Consider the following 14793-nt stretch of genomic DNA (forward strand, 5'->3'; position numbering starts at 1 on the left):
CATTCATCCAACAGAATCATGCCCCCACACCTCTCCATGGGTCCTTACTGTACTACATTCCCTTTCTATACATACAGATTTGATGCTTCAAATGAGTTGCAGCCTTTTCACATCAATTGATTAAATATTACAAGCACGTATAACAATTAATTGATGTCTGCCATAAATCAGTGGAACTTATGTGCATATAGTTCAGTCTTTCCAAGTAAATTATATGTGCTGTGGAATAATAATTTCAATGGTAATAAATAATGGACTGCGCTGGGAAGTTGTACCAAGGTTTAACTATATTACTGATGAAAAAGAAAATGAAAAACGTGAGTTTTCAGGACATCAAAGTCAGAGTTAAGTCCATATGCACTTTCTTATTTGGTTCAGAGATCCAAGTGCTATGTAACTTGCAAATTTACTATAAAAATAATTATGTATCTATTTCCACTATTTTTATGTTAGATATGGTGCTTTTGTGAAAAAGGTTAAGGAATTTGGCATGGCTGAAGGTTGGGTAATAGGCTTAATGAAAAAATGAGCTCATGCATTCAGGTCATGAGGGCCAGCTGGTCTCTCAAGTACCCAGACAGATTTCCCCTGTGAATATCTCTTTTTACAACATTTCAGGTGTTATACAATACCTGTTTTACATATGAAGATGTGTGCTCTTCTGGGAGCTTGGTAGCTCTCAGTTTGAGCAGGAACTGAAGTGGCCCCAGACTATGCAGGTACATCCCCATACACAGTCCCGCACCATGTCATCTCTTCAAGATGATCAATTATTTGTTGAAAGAAAACCAAGGGCTTAATGCTGCATTTTGGAGTGGAAGGTGAGCCCCAAAGCATACCTGCTTGTAGGTCTAGGTTTGCCTGACCAGAACTACCCCAGCATCCTTGGGTTAATGTCTACTATGCATTACCGAAGGCCTAAAACTATCTGGGAGGAAACTGTATGTGTGAGGAGTTTGCAGAAGTGAAGGTGGGTACCTCAGGCTTGAGTACCAAAAAGTCATTAATGACAAAGTAATATGTCAAATGTCACATTGTGCCAAACTTCCCATCCCAGGAGGAGTTGCTTAGTAGTCTACTGGGGCCTATTCTAGTCCAAGATCAGATGTCAGGAACAGGGCCAGAGGGAAGAACTATCTATCTTTATAATGAGCTCCTTGAATATCCTTTGGTTATAAACCACCAGTCTGGCACTGTCCTCACCAAGAAAATTAAAAAGCTTTTATTGCCTTTCTTAGTAGATGACCAGTTCTCTGTCTCTGGAGCATGCTTGAGTGTTATTGAACTTGGTGTTGTTACAGAGCTAAAAGCTGACTTGAAAGAATAGTCACCGTGAGGAAATGGCAGAGCAATGCTAGATGTATTGTAGCATTGACAAAAAGCTCTGTCTTGGCTCACAGAATGCATTCTTCCCCGGGTTTGTTTTGGTGATGTTAATCTAACTCAGTGTAATCTCCAAACCGTATTTATTTATTTTCCCCAGATGCTTCAGAGCTGTATTTATGAAGAGGCACTGTGGTTTATGGTACAAGATATCTTAATGTCCTTCTAACTTAAATGCCTTTTTATGTGAATCTATGAATGAAGTCTATTAGTCTCTCACTGCCATTTGTTATCGAGATTGCTTTTTCTTCTTACTTGAAACTTTTTTGGGGGGAGGCTATTTACCTTTCACTCTCTGGTCCTTTCAATTGGATCGCTTTTCCTTCTTGTTGCTGAACTTTCTATTCACCTTCTTATTACCATTAGGTATTCCATTTTCTGGATGCTTTTCTCATTTGTAGCCTATTGCTTCATTTTATTATTTTCTTTCAGCCTCTTGTTCATGTTGAGTAATGTGTTTTTTTCTCTATCTCTTTACAAAACAGAGAAATAAAAGGACAGGATGCATGAGCTTTTTTTTTTCCATATATGTGGAAATGAAATCCTCAGTTCAACTGGCTCCATCTATCTCTTATTTCTTCTTCATTATCAAAGTGCACTGGCAAGTAATACCTCAACTATGATAGTCAGCCTCTGGAGACCAAGAGCATGGTGCAAGCCATGTTTCTTTTATTAATACCAGTCCCCTTAATCCCTTGCTTATATCAACCTTTTAAAGAAAATTAATTTCACATGATTATGCTAATATTTTCTTAATGAATTAGAAAAGAAACCTGTGCAGAACATTAATGAATCATTTTAACCATCCCTGCTGTGAGATTTCAAGATAATTCTTTCTGTAAAAGTACATGAATATTAATATGCACCCTGATAATTGGTACAAAGTTAATTACTGTAATTCTCCTATAGTTTTAAAAAAAATTCTGTGTAATATGTAGTAATAGCTAGTTTTTAATAGCTAGAAGGGAAATCTAAAGGTAAAACCTAAAGGTAAAACATCATTGATCCATACATATAAGGTGAAGAAAGACACATGCAGGAAATAATTCTGATGTAATAACTAGATGTTTTAAGGACATATAATTTGGCTATTAAGTTCATTCAATTCATATAAAGGAATATTTAAAATTTAGTTTTTTGTTTACTTCAGTGGGTTTTGCCTCAGATTTGCAATCAATAAGAGTAGGATTTATCTGTTCAAATGTCTAAGTGAATAATATGCAGGTGACAAACTGATGTAGAAATTAGAACAAGCAAATTACTTAACATTATAAACAGAAAAGTATAATACCAGTTAGTGACATTTGACACTTTATATGTTAATTTGCCTAGCCGCTTTTCTTGAAGCATTGAGTAGTTGTTCTAATGACACTTAAAGTAGCTCCTGTCTTAGCACTCACACAGTAATATATCTATATAAAAGTGATTTTTGTGATTTCTAGAATGATGATGGCTTTGTGTCTTGGGAGCATAACAATGCAAATAGTCATATCTGCCTGCCATGTTGCAGAAATTCAGTCATCTCCCAGTATGGGAGGAGGAACTGAGAGTCTGTCTGGAATGTGATGTCCAAATTGTGTAGGAAGCTGCAAGGCAGAGCTATGAAACCTCTCCCAGGTGGCTGGATTCTGTACCTGCTTTTCATTCTTGTGTGTTTCATACACATCTTCACTTCCTATGTCCTTCAGGTTTTTTTCCATGTCACCATATTAAAAATAGTATTTCAAAGAATGTTTTTATGAGATGGAAAGAAACATGAAAATCTTGTATAACTGGTGTTAAAAGTTGCACATTTGCTCAGATGTCTATTCTTAAAAAACATTATTACTTGACATAAACTTTGTGTGTATCTCACCAAAAAACTTTATCTTTACAGTGATATAACTAAACAGTCATTTCATTTTACTTGCAACTAAGAATTAGGAATATGCTTCTGGTGAAACAGGAGTAATATGCAGCAGTACATATGGTCTGAAATTTGTATCTATAAAATTGTTATCTAGGGTTGCAAGCTGTTTATTTCCATTATATTGCTGTCAAACCTAATATTAGTGCAGATCTTCAGTGGAAATTTGTCTTGAGAATGTATTAAGAGGTAATTATTAACCAGTCCAAAATGAGTAAGATGTTTCCTTTTATCTGAAGACTAAATGTTGCAATAGTGGGAGTAGATAATATATAGCTTTCTTCTACTGCAGGCTTTTCAGTTGTGCCAAGCCTACAATTTTCACATTACCACATAGACAATAATTGAAAAGAAATAAGCCTTTATTAATTTTCTATTACAGAAAAATCAACACATAAGAATGTCAACACATGAGAATATGAATAGGAAAACAAAAGGTTTTTAAAACTGTATTCAGCATACTGAGCATAAATTGGAATTATACTCCCTAAGCAATCTAATTTGAATTGTCATGTATTAATAAAAAAAAGTGGCTGAAGCGGTTTAAAAATGGCAGTAAGTGGAGATCTTTCTATATAGTTGGCACAGAAATTAAACATACAAATGCTATGTTCCCTCATATGAAGATAACTACTCAAGTGCTTGGAACTCATGGAAATGGCGTTTTCCTGCTTTATGTATGCTACATTCTTATAGTGCATGTACGTCTTCCTTGATTATTACTTTATCGAGGGGTTTTAGATCTGATTAATACGATATCAGGAGAAAATGTGATTTATTTAGTAAAGTGTAGTAAAGACACTTCTGTAAGTGTCTGTCAAATCAAAGGTCTGTCCTGGCTCTGAGCAGCCCATCAGGATAATGTCAAGAACTTACCACTGCCAGAATTCAGCAAGCAGCAGCATAGTGAGGTGGATAGCACACAGTCCAGCTGGTTTTGATTTCCTAGCTTAAATGGTCAGGTATCATTTTCATGTGTGTCATCTTGAAAGGGCAGACATTTGTTCAAACCCAGAGCTGACATTCAAATTCACACTTCTGTTTTCACAGAAATTACTTGACTGTGCCCTGTTCCTCTGCTTGGGAAGGAAGCAGCAGAGGGTCCTGTTAGATGTGAATGGCTGGTGTATACCAGGGCCCAAAGCAATCTGCTATATTCAGTCATAATCCACTTCCACACTATGCTTTGGTAGGGAATACATAGCCCCTGTTTAATAACATGATCAGATTATATCTGACGGGTCTGGATGTCCCAAGCACTCTCCTCCTTGTGATCTTGAGCTCTGAAGAGAGCTGGTCTCATAGCTCTGAATTTCATCACAGAAGAGTTGTCACAGTCCTGTGAACTTGCTCCTATTTTTGCTTTCAGGGAGAATGTAATGCTTTCAGCATTTAATATTTACTTGAAATGATTTTTCTGGGGAAAAAATGCCTTTAAAAAATGAAGGTTTTGTTTTCTTCACCCACCCCCCTTCAGCATATGAATCTTTCCTGTGTGTTTTCTCCTCTACCCCTGCCCATCTTGCTCAACCATAGCAGTGATTTTTCAGGCAAGTTGTGCATCCTGCTGAGCTTCTCTTAAGGTGACTATCAATTAGAACCAAGCCTCAAATAAGTTCAATTTTCTATTCTATTTTTTTTTTTCTGCCTTGTTATAGGGCTTCTGACTCTCCAAAATAAAACAAGACCATCTCACAATGGATACTACTCTTTGTTGCTAGAAGGGATGAAAAGTATTTTTCATGTGTGTCTATATCAACAGATTTATAAATGAATAAAGCGTACTTCAAAGACTGAAGGCCAAACCATGGTCATGTCATATTCATATAGCACATGATACCAAGTAATGATTATTACGTTAGTTCTTGCAACCTTGTTCCTGGATAAGAGATTACCTGTTTGAAAGTAATCCACAGACTATTTAAATATTTCAGAAAGCGGAGAACCTCCTGTATCTCCTGGAAATGTTTTTCTATTATAACTCTTCCCACGGTTTAAAATCCACGTCTCATTTTCAATCTGAATTTCAGCTTCCATTCATCTTTTTATTATTTATTTTCTTCAGTGCTTTTTTTCTGGGTTGAGAAATAAGCTGGAAACTTCCTTCTCTATCAGTTAATGGGGTCTAATGTGTTCACCATTTGAACTTCCTCTTTGGAACATTCTTGTTCTCCTCTTCTGAGTAAAACATTAAATTTTTCAGATTCTTAGGGGACTTGAACATGTAAACCCATTCCTTATTTATATGTTTGTCCATTTCCACATCCCAGTAAGCTGCTAGCTATGAAGTTTTTGGATAAGTTTTGCCACAACAAAGTGATCCAGATTTTGGCAGATTTCATCATCTTTTTGTCACCTTGCTCTGAAACTTCTGTCATCCTCCTGTACTTCTGACCCTTGTGTTGTTCAGTAGTGATGTTTGGAGTTTGGTACAATGTACCATAATATCGAGGTACTTTTTGTATGTTAATATCTAGCTTTTCTTTTTATTTGATAGGATTTCTTAAGGAAATAAGCTGGTGGCGTCAGATTTCTGTCTGTTTTCTGACCGTACCATTGAACTCCGGGACATCTTTGATACAGTGTGAAGAGTCTCAAAGACAGGTAAATTCACACAAGTTTTTAAAACTCTGTGACCTTGTTCGAAATCAGCATTCCTCGGGCTTTGATGGTTGGTGTCCAGTTGTGCCCCTACACAGTGATGGTTCTTCTGCATGCCCCAGCCTTCTCTGTGCTTGCTCCATTGGCAAATGGGGCCTGTCAGCGGGATGAAGGGTGTTGTGTGGATAGGAGGGTTGTTAAGGGAGTATGTGGGCTGGGGAAGGGAAATAGTGGGATACATGCTGCCGGGGGGGTACATGCTTCTGTGGGGGAGAATGTGGGGTTTGATGGTGTTGGGTTGTATAGCAGTAAGGAATATAAACGCATGAGAAGCTGTATTTCATTAGTTCTGCTGGTATCAGATGTTATCAATCATAATGTTGTGAGGGTATTGTTCTATGAAGGAACCTCATAGTATTGCTTATTAAGTCTAATTCTCTATCTTCATTGTCCTTGTACAATTTGTGAAAATTATTCATGACTAGCTTCTATTTTTATGGGCTCCCCAGGCTGCCTGCAATCATGTGCAAGAAATGCTTCCAGACATATCAGTGGCTTTAAAAGTATTTATGTGGATGGAAAAATGGTTTCTCTCAACTGTTATATCTCCTCTGAACTGCAAAAAATTATCAGTGGACTAATTCTGAGTTAGGCCTAATTTTTTCCCTCTTACATTTCCTATCCCATCTCCTTTAAATAAAAAAATGTCTGGCACGCAGCTGCTCTAACAGGTCAGGATCCTGCTAGTTCAGTCTCTCATCATAACTAAAGTGTTCAAGGGGAAAGATCTATAGCTGTCCTTTGACTATTCTCAAAATACATTGAGAATAGTTATCCATTGTCTATTCTCAAAATACATACTTTCAATGGTATTTGAAATTCAGAAGAGGTATTGGTGGGGTGTTGATAAGGGTATTTGTACTCCTCTGGATGCTGAGGTGTGAGCTGGCCCTGACAGCGCAAGTGAAGAAGGCTTTTACAAAGCAAGTTGTGACTTTGGTAGAATTTAAAAATATGTAGGTAATTTATAAATTAATTAGTTCAAGAATTGTTGGTCTAACTAAACTATCAAAAGTTGAGCATAGCTAGGTTACTTTCTGCCTGAGATAACCTGTACTTGCGTGAAACTTAGTGTTGATTTTGCTGTCGTGAGTCTGGGTCTCTGAAGAAACCTCAATAAGATGGGAAGAGAACAAAGGGTAGCTTGAACCCACTGCAGTTTGCACCTCTTCATGACTGAGAGAAGCATTTTCTGTTGGACAAGGGAGAAGGATTTAACCCTTAGTCACGGGATATAGCAGCTATATCCTATTCTCAGATGCCTAATCTCTTCATTTCAGTTAGAATAGCTGTTTAGGTTCTCAGTATTTTAGCAGTTACTTTTACTTGAGTGTGATGAAGATGCTTCCTGAAAAGCAAAGCTTTTATGAAGAGCTAATCACTAAAAACAACGCTATGATTTTTACAATTATGAGGTTTTATTGAATTAAGGTGTGACAGACATAAAATGTCCTCATTTCAGGAAATGTTTGACAGTTTTGGGATAGCTGAGAAAAATCAGATTGGCTTGGCTGTTAGAGCTGAAACTTGGATTAAAATTATGCTGAAGATTTTAAGAAGAAATGTGGTGTCTTTAGTCTATTCATTAATCACCCAGGAGGAAGGAAAACAGTTTAATAATACAGATTATGTATTAATCGCCTACTTGGTTAGGCCTTAAAAACTAAGGTGAGAGCTAGCACAACACTGAAATAGCAAATAGTTGCTTCAATTTTAAGATGGCTTTCCAGTGGCCGCTGTCCTGTAACTTTGGGAGCTAGTTTCTGTGATAGCTGGTATGGAAATTTTACAAGTAGATTAGTAGAAATACAGTGTTAAGCACAAATATTACAATATTCTTTGAAATGGTAAAATAATTCCAGTTCTGATCTGTGGATTTTAATTTTTACACTCAAGTACATAATTTAAAACTTACGTATCTAACCGTGAACATAGTTTTTAAGTCAAATGGTGTAAACTCATAACAGACCCAATAAAACAGTAAAAGCAGTATGATACAGCTTTGAAAACTAACCAGCAGAGCAGAGAATGCACGACTTCAGTGAAATACTTGCAAGCAGCTTGCAAATCTGATTAATTACTCATGAGAAATTTTTAATACTTCAGAATAATAAATTCACTAGAGGTTTCTGTAACTTGTTCATGGGTAATCTGCAGACAGAAAAAGCTGAAATCATATTGGTGCAGTTTTCATTGTGAATGGCTCATTCGGTCCTGGTGGGGACATATAATTTACAAAAGCTTCAGAAAAAGTTTTGAAATGCATGCAAGAAATGATGCAAAGATTCAGTGAAGGGAAACCTGTGCCAGGCTCCAGAACAAGGTGAACAACAGCTGAAATGAGGCCACGCAGAGCTCACCCCTGACTTCCAGCCAACATCAATTTTTCAGCTGGGCAAGTTCTCATTGACATGACAAGAAAGAGGTGATGCACTGAATTCAAAAGCCTTCCCAAATATTTCCTACCTTTTAAAAATTAAAGCCATGCTCTAAATGTAGCAGATGTTAACACACACTCTATCTGTGGATATATCTCTTTCCGAAGAAAATCAAAAATAGAAATCACAAAAGTATGCACAGAATTGTTTTGTGTGAACTCTGGTTTATCTTGAAAATGGATAGGTGAGTTTTGGCTGTTGTTGGAGTAATTCACCTACTAATTCAGCTTCTGTTTAAAGCTATTTGTTATAGCCAACATATCAAAGCCACATCTTGTTGCTTCTTCTATGAACCACATAGTGACTTTGCATTGTCACTGTGCGTGGTTTGGATGTGTCTGCTCTCAGTCTTTGACAGTCTTATTAAAAAAAAAAAAAATCCCAGTGGTGAGTGTAAATCTTCGAGGAAAAAATTAATAAATCTTAACTCTCAAAAGTAATTAACTGCGACAAATATTGTCGCAGTCTGACAGCTCATACAGAGTTAGTTATGATTACTGTTTTGGATACTCCTGAGTATGGAGTAAAATCAGACATAAGATTATTTTCTGTCACAGACATATGCTTTTCTTATGCTGAATTGACTCTTTGGTTGAATAAGTACAAAATATTCCTATTTTTTTCAGGTACACAAGACTCTCAGGAGTCCTGGTTTGGGTGGAACTAGATTTTTCTCAGTAGAATTTACTCTGAAAGACAGTAATATCTTCACCTTAGCTGGAAATTTAACAAAAAGGATCGCAAACCCCTTGTATAGTTTGTGAAGTCCTACGGATTGAAGCCTAATATAATTGTTAATATATGGTGGTGGATGGCATCTTGGAGTCCCTAGAGATCTCTTCATGCAAAAAGACTTCCTGGGGGGGAGTGGCTCTTTTTTTTGCCAGAATTCATTTGAAAAATGAGGAAAACAAAATTAGAGGGAAGAAAGGTCAGTCTGACCCAGAGATACCCATCTATCTTGGTTAGTAGTTAGGGAATTAAAGAATCTTCTCTAATTTACTAACCACTTCTATGGTTCTATGGCCTTGGGAGTCCTAATAACCATGGAGAGATCTACCCTGACTTTCACCAGCATGTTGTATTGGAGATCTAGCATGCAACAAGCAGTAAAGAGGAAACTGGAAAATTAGTATCATACAGTGTAAAGGTGGGAGTGAAGAAATCTGAGTCAATGCTTGGCCCTGTATTACTCATGCAAATAATTTCTGGGCTCTACTACTTAGTTTCTTTTATCTGTGAAATACTGGTAATAACACCTGTCTGTCTTACTGTCTTATGTCACTTGTGAGTGAAAGTACAAGTAGAGAAGGTAAGAGCCCGGTAATAATGGTTTTCCTGACTGTAATTCATGTTCAATAGGTTGGTTTCTGTCTCGGGAAAAGGTTGAATTTCCTTTCAATAGCTTTGCATTTTGCTTTTGGTGGGACTTAAATAACAGCAAGGAAACATCTCTTTCATGTGATCCCATGGTATCAAACTGTTTATATTTCTACAATGTAGAAAACAAACCTTAAAAAATGTAAGGGTAATAAGTACATTAATATTTTGTGGTGTTTTTATTTGTACTGGAAATAAAGCGTAAGAAAATGATCAGGAAGGTAGACTAAAACATGCCTTATGGTATCAATGTGTGTGTATATAAAATGTTTACCGATATGCATGAAACTCTAAAGCAAAGATGGAGCCTACAGTTTGTTTATTATGTATAATTCTGGAAACATCCTCTTTGATAAGCTGGCAACCAAAGATATTTATTCTTCTAAAACCTATTCTCTGGTTTTTGGATTATCTCAGAAGAGCTACAGTGGCAAATAAATGCAGTCTGTTGATATTTGTAATAAATGCAAATAAAGATCTTGGCCTGCAGTAAGTATTTCCCAGAAGAAAAGAGAATAGATATCATAAAACAGGATGGCAAACAGTAAATGAGGAATGCCCTTAGGAAACAGATTTGTCTGCCAAGGGAATACCTTAAAGATGTGTTTGGCTGAAGCTCTTCCTACTGGAGCCCCTAGAAACTTTAGCATGAAATTTAGAAGATAAGACTTGATACTGTGGATATGGGGGGGGGGAAGGAAATATTCAGGGAGGAATCTGAGTCATGCTAACTCAAAGCTAAACATATCAAATAATTTTAGTGTGTATTACTTTTGGAAATGTTTGTAGGACTTCTGGGATGTTATTGTAAATTTTCATGGTGTTCTTGTCTGTGTCCTCTCAGGCACTATCTGATGATCTGACTTTGTTTCTTTTCACTCGTATTAGTTATATTACTAAACATATCTTTTAGGCCAGCTTAATTTTCTTTCATTTTTTTTCCTTCCAAAATGAAAACATACAGCTCCTTTAAATACTTTTCACACTCTGATCTCCAAAGGCTGTAAAATTTTGATGTCATATGGTGCTAAGCCAGCAGTAGTGGTGGTGTGGCCAGGATGCCACAGATCTGACAGCTGTGCTACTCTTCTGCTATTAAAATCAAAACAACATAATCAACAAAACTACAACAGTGTTTGACTACCAGTCATAACTATTTTCTCACAAGACCTTTCAGACTCTTTTTGATTAGTGCATAGGGTGATTGGTTGGTTGTTGCTGAATTAATTTGCACTGAACTGCATTCTCCTTCTGTTGAACCAATTACAGAGATGCTTGAAATCTGTTCAGGTCTTAGTATTTCATCTATTGTTCAGTTGTTGATGCAGATTTGGGAGGAGCTCTCCAGTAGTGAGAGCTTTTTTACCCCTCCTCCTTGTGACAACTTATTTGTTCCCTTGCTAACATCAGTCCAATTTATTGTTTAGAAGTATATTAAGGCAGCCACAGAGGTCTCAGTTAACTGCTGTGCCACATACACAAGTTTTTTCAAACCACATGGAGCCATAGTATTCTGTTCACACTGCTTAAATGTAGGCATTTCATTAACAGCCTGAATCAGAAAACTCATCTCTAGGCCTCTTGTAGTCATGAGAGACAGTCTTTGTGGAAAGTGCTTCGGAGTAAAAGCCTGTTTTTTTCTACTTGCCATACAGAGGGAGTGGGGAGAGCAGCCTTCTGATGTAAATGATGGAGGCCACTCTAAATCAGAGAAAATGAGGTTGGATGAAGGTCTTTCCTGTAACTTATTATTCCTCTTAGGTATTGAATGAAGAATTAGCCATTCTTAAGAAATTGCTGTGTAATGAATTCTTAGGTTTCCACTGATGATGAGACTTATCTTAAACTCTTGATTCTCATGTCCATTTGGACATTGTCAATTTTCTTGATGGTCTCCCTAAAATCTTTCCTTTCTGTGGCTTAAGCCTGCTGTTTCCACTTGATCAGTAGTGAAGGTGGAGAGTAGAAAGGCTGCATCCTCCTATGGTGTGTATATACTGTTTTCCGCTATAGCGTGGTGCTAGTGACTCCTGCTCACTTGTCATCACTAATTAATTCTTTCTAAAACACTGTGACCAAGAAGCCTGTTCCCATTACCTCCATGTGGATGAGTATTTCTGATGTACTTTTACATTTTTTGAATTGTGTACTTTCAACTATTTCTGCAGTATGTCAGTTTTCTCTTTGCTTGTCTTCAGCCTTTTATCCTCACAGACCTCATGTGTTTGTGTCACCTGGAAATTTAATAAATGTGTTCTCTACTCTGTTATCAAGGTCATTAATGAAAGTAGCAGACAGATCCCAGAGGAAGCATCACAGAAACCCATTCAACATGTCTTTCACTGGCTCACCATGAGCCTGGATACTTAAAGCAGGATTTGTTAGCAATCCCACTCAGGTATTTCTTTCAGATGACAGCACTGGGTGAGACGAGTGGTTTGTGGCCGCCCCAGGATGCGTTGTTACTCTCCCTTCTGTTTGGGTGGGAGGTAGCTGGGGCCACTCATTCCTGTTTGCTGTAGAAGAGGCAGCCAGCTCTGCTATGCTTGTGATAAAGTTATGCCACTTCTCTAGCTATGGGACCTCATACTCCATAGCAGAAAAAAAATTACATTTAATACTTTTCTCTTGACAATTGATGTGGCCTGTTACGTATTTTTTCTTATTTTCTAAACATTTTCAAATGACTGTTGTGCTTTCCTGTGTCTTCTGAATTGTGAACATGTTATCTCTAGTTCTTGAGCCACTGCTTATCTAGTTGCAAGTCCTGATTAACCCCTTTGTTCCTAATTTGCTAATCAACCTTGAAGGTGAAATCTCATGAAATACCTTCTGAAAATCTGAATATGCTTAAGTATATTTCAGCTTAATTTCCCTTATGTAAAATGGCAGTATTAGAAAACTGACAGATTAGTCAGTTAAGTTTAACCTCCAGTGTTTTAAAGTGCTCTCAAACTCTGCATTTATCAAAACCCTCCAACAGATGGACTATAGTTATAGCATCAGCTTAGGACCCGGGAAATCTTAAATGACAATCTGGCTAAAATGCAGACTTTTCTCTCATCCTGAGTCATTTAATGTCCTTATTGCTTAAATTGTCTTTCTCTGATTTAAGAACACTTGTTTCTTGTTCGTTTGCTCTCCTCTATTCTGACTTCAAGGACAAGGATTTTTGTTTTCTAAAGTGTTTAAAAACGTGGAACAAACAAAATCTGTCTCAAAGAGATTGAGTGGTTTCTTCTCACTATAGATGTTCTTGTTTTCTTGAGTTATTTTTCTTATTTACTTCCTAAAATCACTTGTGTAAGAAATAGTTACTTATAGCCTTTTCAAGAAATCATTCTTTTATCTAGAACTTCCTTAAGCAAAATGTTACTGTCTTCCAAGGACAGCATTCCTGACCAGCTTAGGTGCTGTACAGATATAGCGACTTTACCAAATGTATGGCCAGAATACTAGCGTTTTTATCGAATAATGAAAGAACTTCAGCAATAGGATCACATTCTTCATAAGAACAAGAAAATGTTATTTATTACATCCAGGTTTCAACCCAGTGCTTGGATCTTAATTTAAAGGGCTGATGTTCTGCTTTGGATAGCGGTGGTAATAAGTGTTGTAGTGTTATTAGGGAGGACCCTAATAAAGCAGATGAAAGCATGGCAGTGGTAGAAGTGGTAGAGACACAGAAGGAACGGTGTGCCCCTCAAGATTCTGTCTGCTGTGGTTGTAAGACCACAGAGACAGATCAAGCCTAGCTCTATGGTTCTGTAATTCAGTATGGTTTAATATTCCCAAATACGACTTCCAGCTCAGGCTGGAATTATCCTTATTATCACTATGTAACAAACAAATAGACTGACAAAGGATCAAAACATGTAGAACTGGATGCTTGTGCGTAAGTCAAGTTCTAACAAAATTGATTTTTGCCTTCAGAGTACCTAATCATGGTTGCTGACATTGAAATGGTGTTTTCAGCTTCCTTTAAATGAATTTCAAAATAACCTTTGAGATAAACATTTCGGTTTGTGCTCAAGAGTTGTGCAGGTTTTTGCTGTAATATCTACTTAACAAAACCCTATGTTTTCAAGCAATGACCTTAACATTGTGGTTTCCAGTTAAGAGTCGTTCCTGTAACTCTGTTGCTCCTATTGAACAGAAGAGATCAATAACATGTTTTAGGGCGTATGCTGTACAGGCACAAAAATTTATGCAATGCTGTATGAGTTTTTGCTATGGGGATTATACTGAAGTAGACTGAAAACGTATCTTGTTTTTAGCAAGAAGATTTTATACAAGTTTGAATACGTTTTCCTGGTGAAGCCAGGACTTCCAGTGATGACGATAATGTAACCTAAAATGCAAAGAGCAAGTGCTGTGTTGGGTGCTTAATGCATAGTAATGTTTAAATGATGAGTTCCCTTGAGTTGTTTAACATTGTAGGACAACATGAAAAAATTTACAGCTTTTCTTACCAGCAGCTGTTTTTGCTGATAAATTCTATATAGACTATGCAACCACAGAATACCTTTATTAAAACAAATTACTAGATAAATAAGGCTTCCAGTTAATGATACATGTATTTTCTTTTTTAATTTTAAAAACATCTGAAAGGCTAAAGGATACAAACTTTGCAGCTGTGTGAAAGCATTCTGTATAATTTTGACTTGCATTAACATCAGAAAATTTCTAACATGAACATATGAAACTAAACTATACAATGATATGGTAATAAACAGTGTTTTTTCTTAACTCAGGCCCCAAATCTGAGTTCTGCTTTTGCAATTAATCCCTGAGATGATCTGTTGGGCCATATGGCTAAAACTTGGAGTTTGTGCATTGTATCCACATGGTGCAGTGATATGAATGGCTGTAGTGAAAGGATGAATCTAGGAAGAGCACATTTGCTTTCTACAGGGACTATGTAGATGGGAAAGTACCATGTCATCTTTCTTGACCCAATGTGTCTGCTATATGGGTCTCAGATATGATGGTTGGTTTGGACCTTGCCTGTGGATCAAGTAGTAA

General features: G+C 36.9%; 1 long non-coding RNA gene across 1 annotated transcript in view; it reads left to right on the forward strand.

The window, feature by feature from the left end:
* LOC106039294 (uncharacterized) overlaps positions 1–14793 on the forward strand; it is a 302419-nt gene that overhangs the window by 46259 nt on the left and 241367 nt on the right. Inside the window, exon 2 of the long non-coding RNA XR_001209156.3 lies at positions 5787–5893. This is a non-coding gene — a long non-coding RNA (uncharacterized lncRNA). The remainder of the gene's footprint in view (positions 1–5786; positions 5894–14793) is intronic.

Source organism: Anser cygnoides, chromosome 6 (genome assembly GCF_040182565.1).
Source record: "Anser cygnoides isolate HZ-2024a breed goose chromosome 6, Taihu_goose_T2T_genome, whole genome shotgun sequence".
Classification (NCBI taxonomy): Eukaryota; Metazoa; Chordata; class Aves; order Anseriformes; family Anatidae; genus Anser; species Anser cygnoides.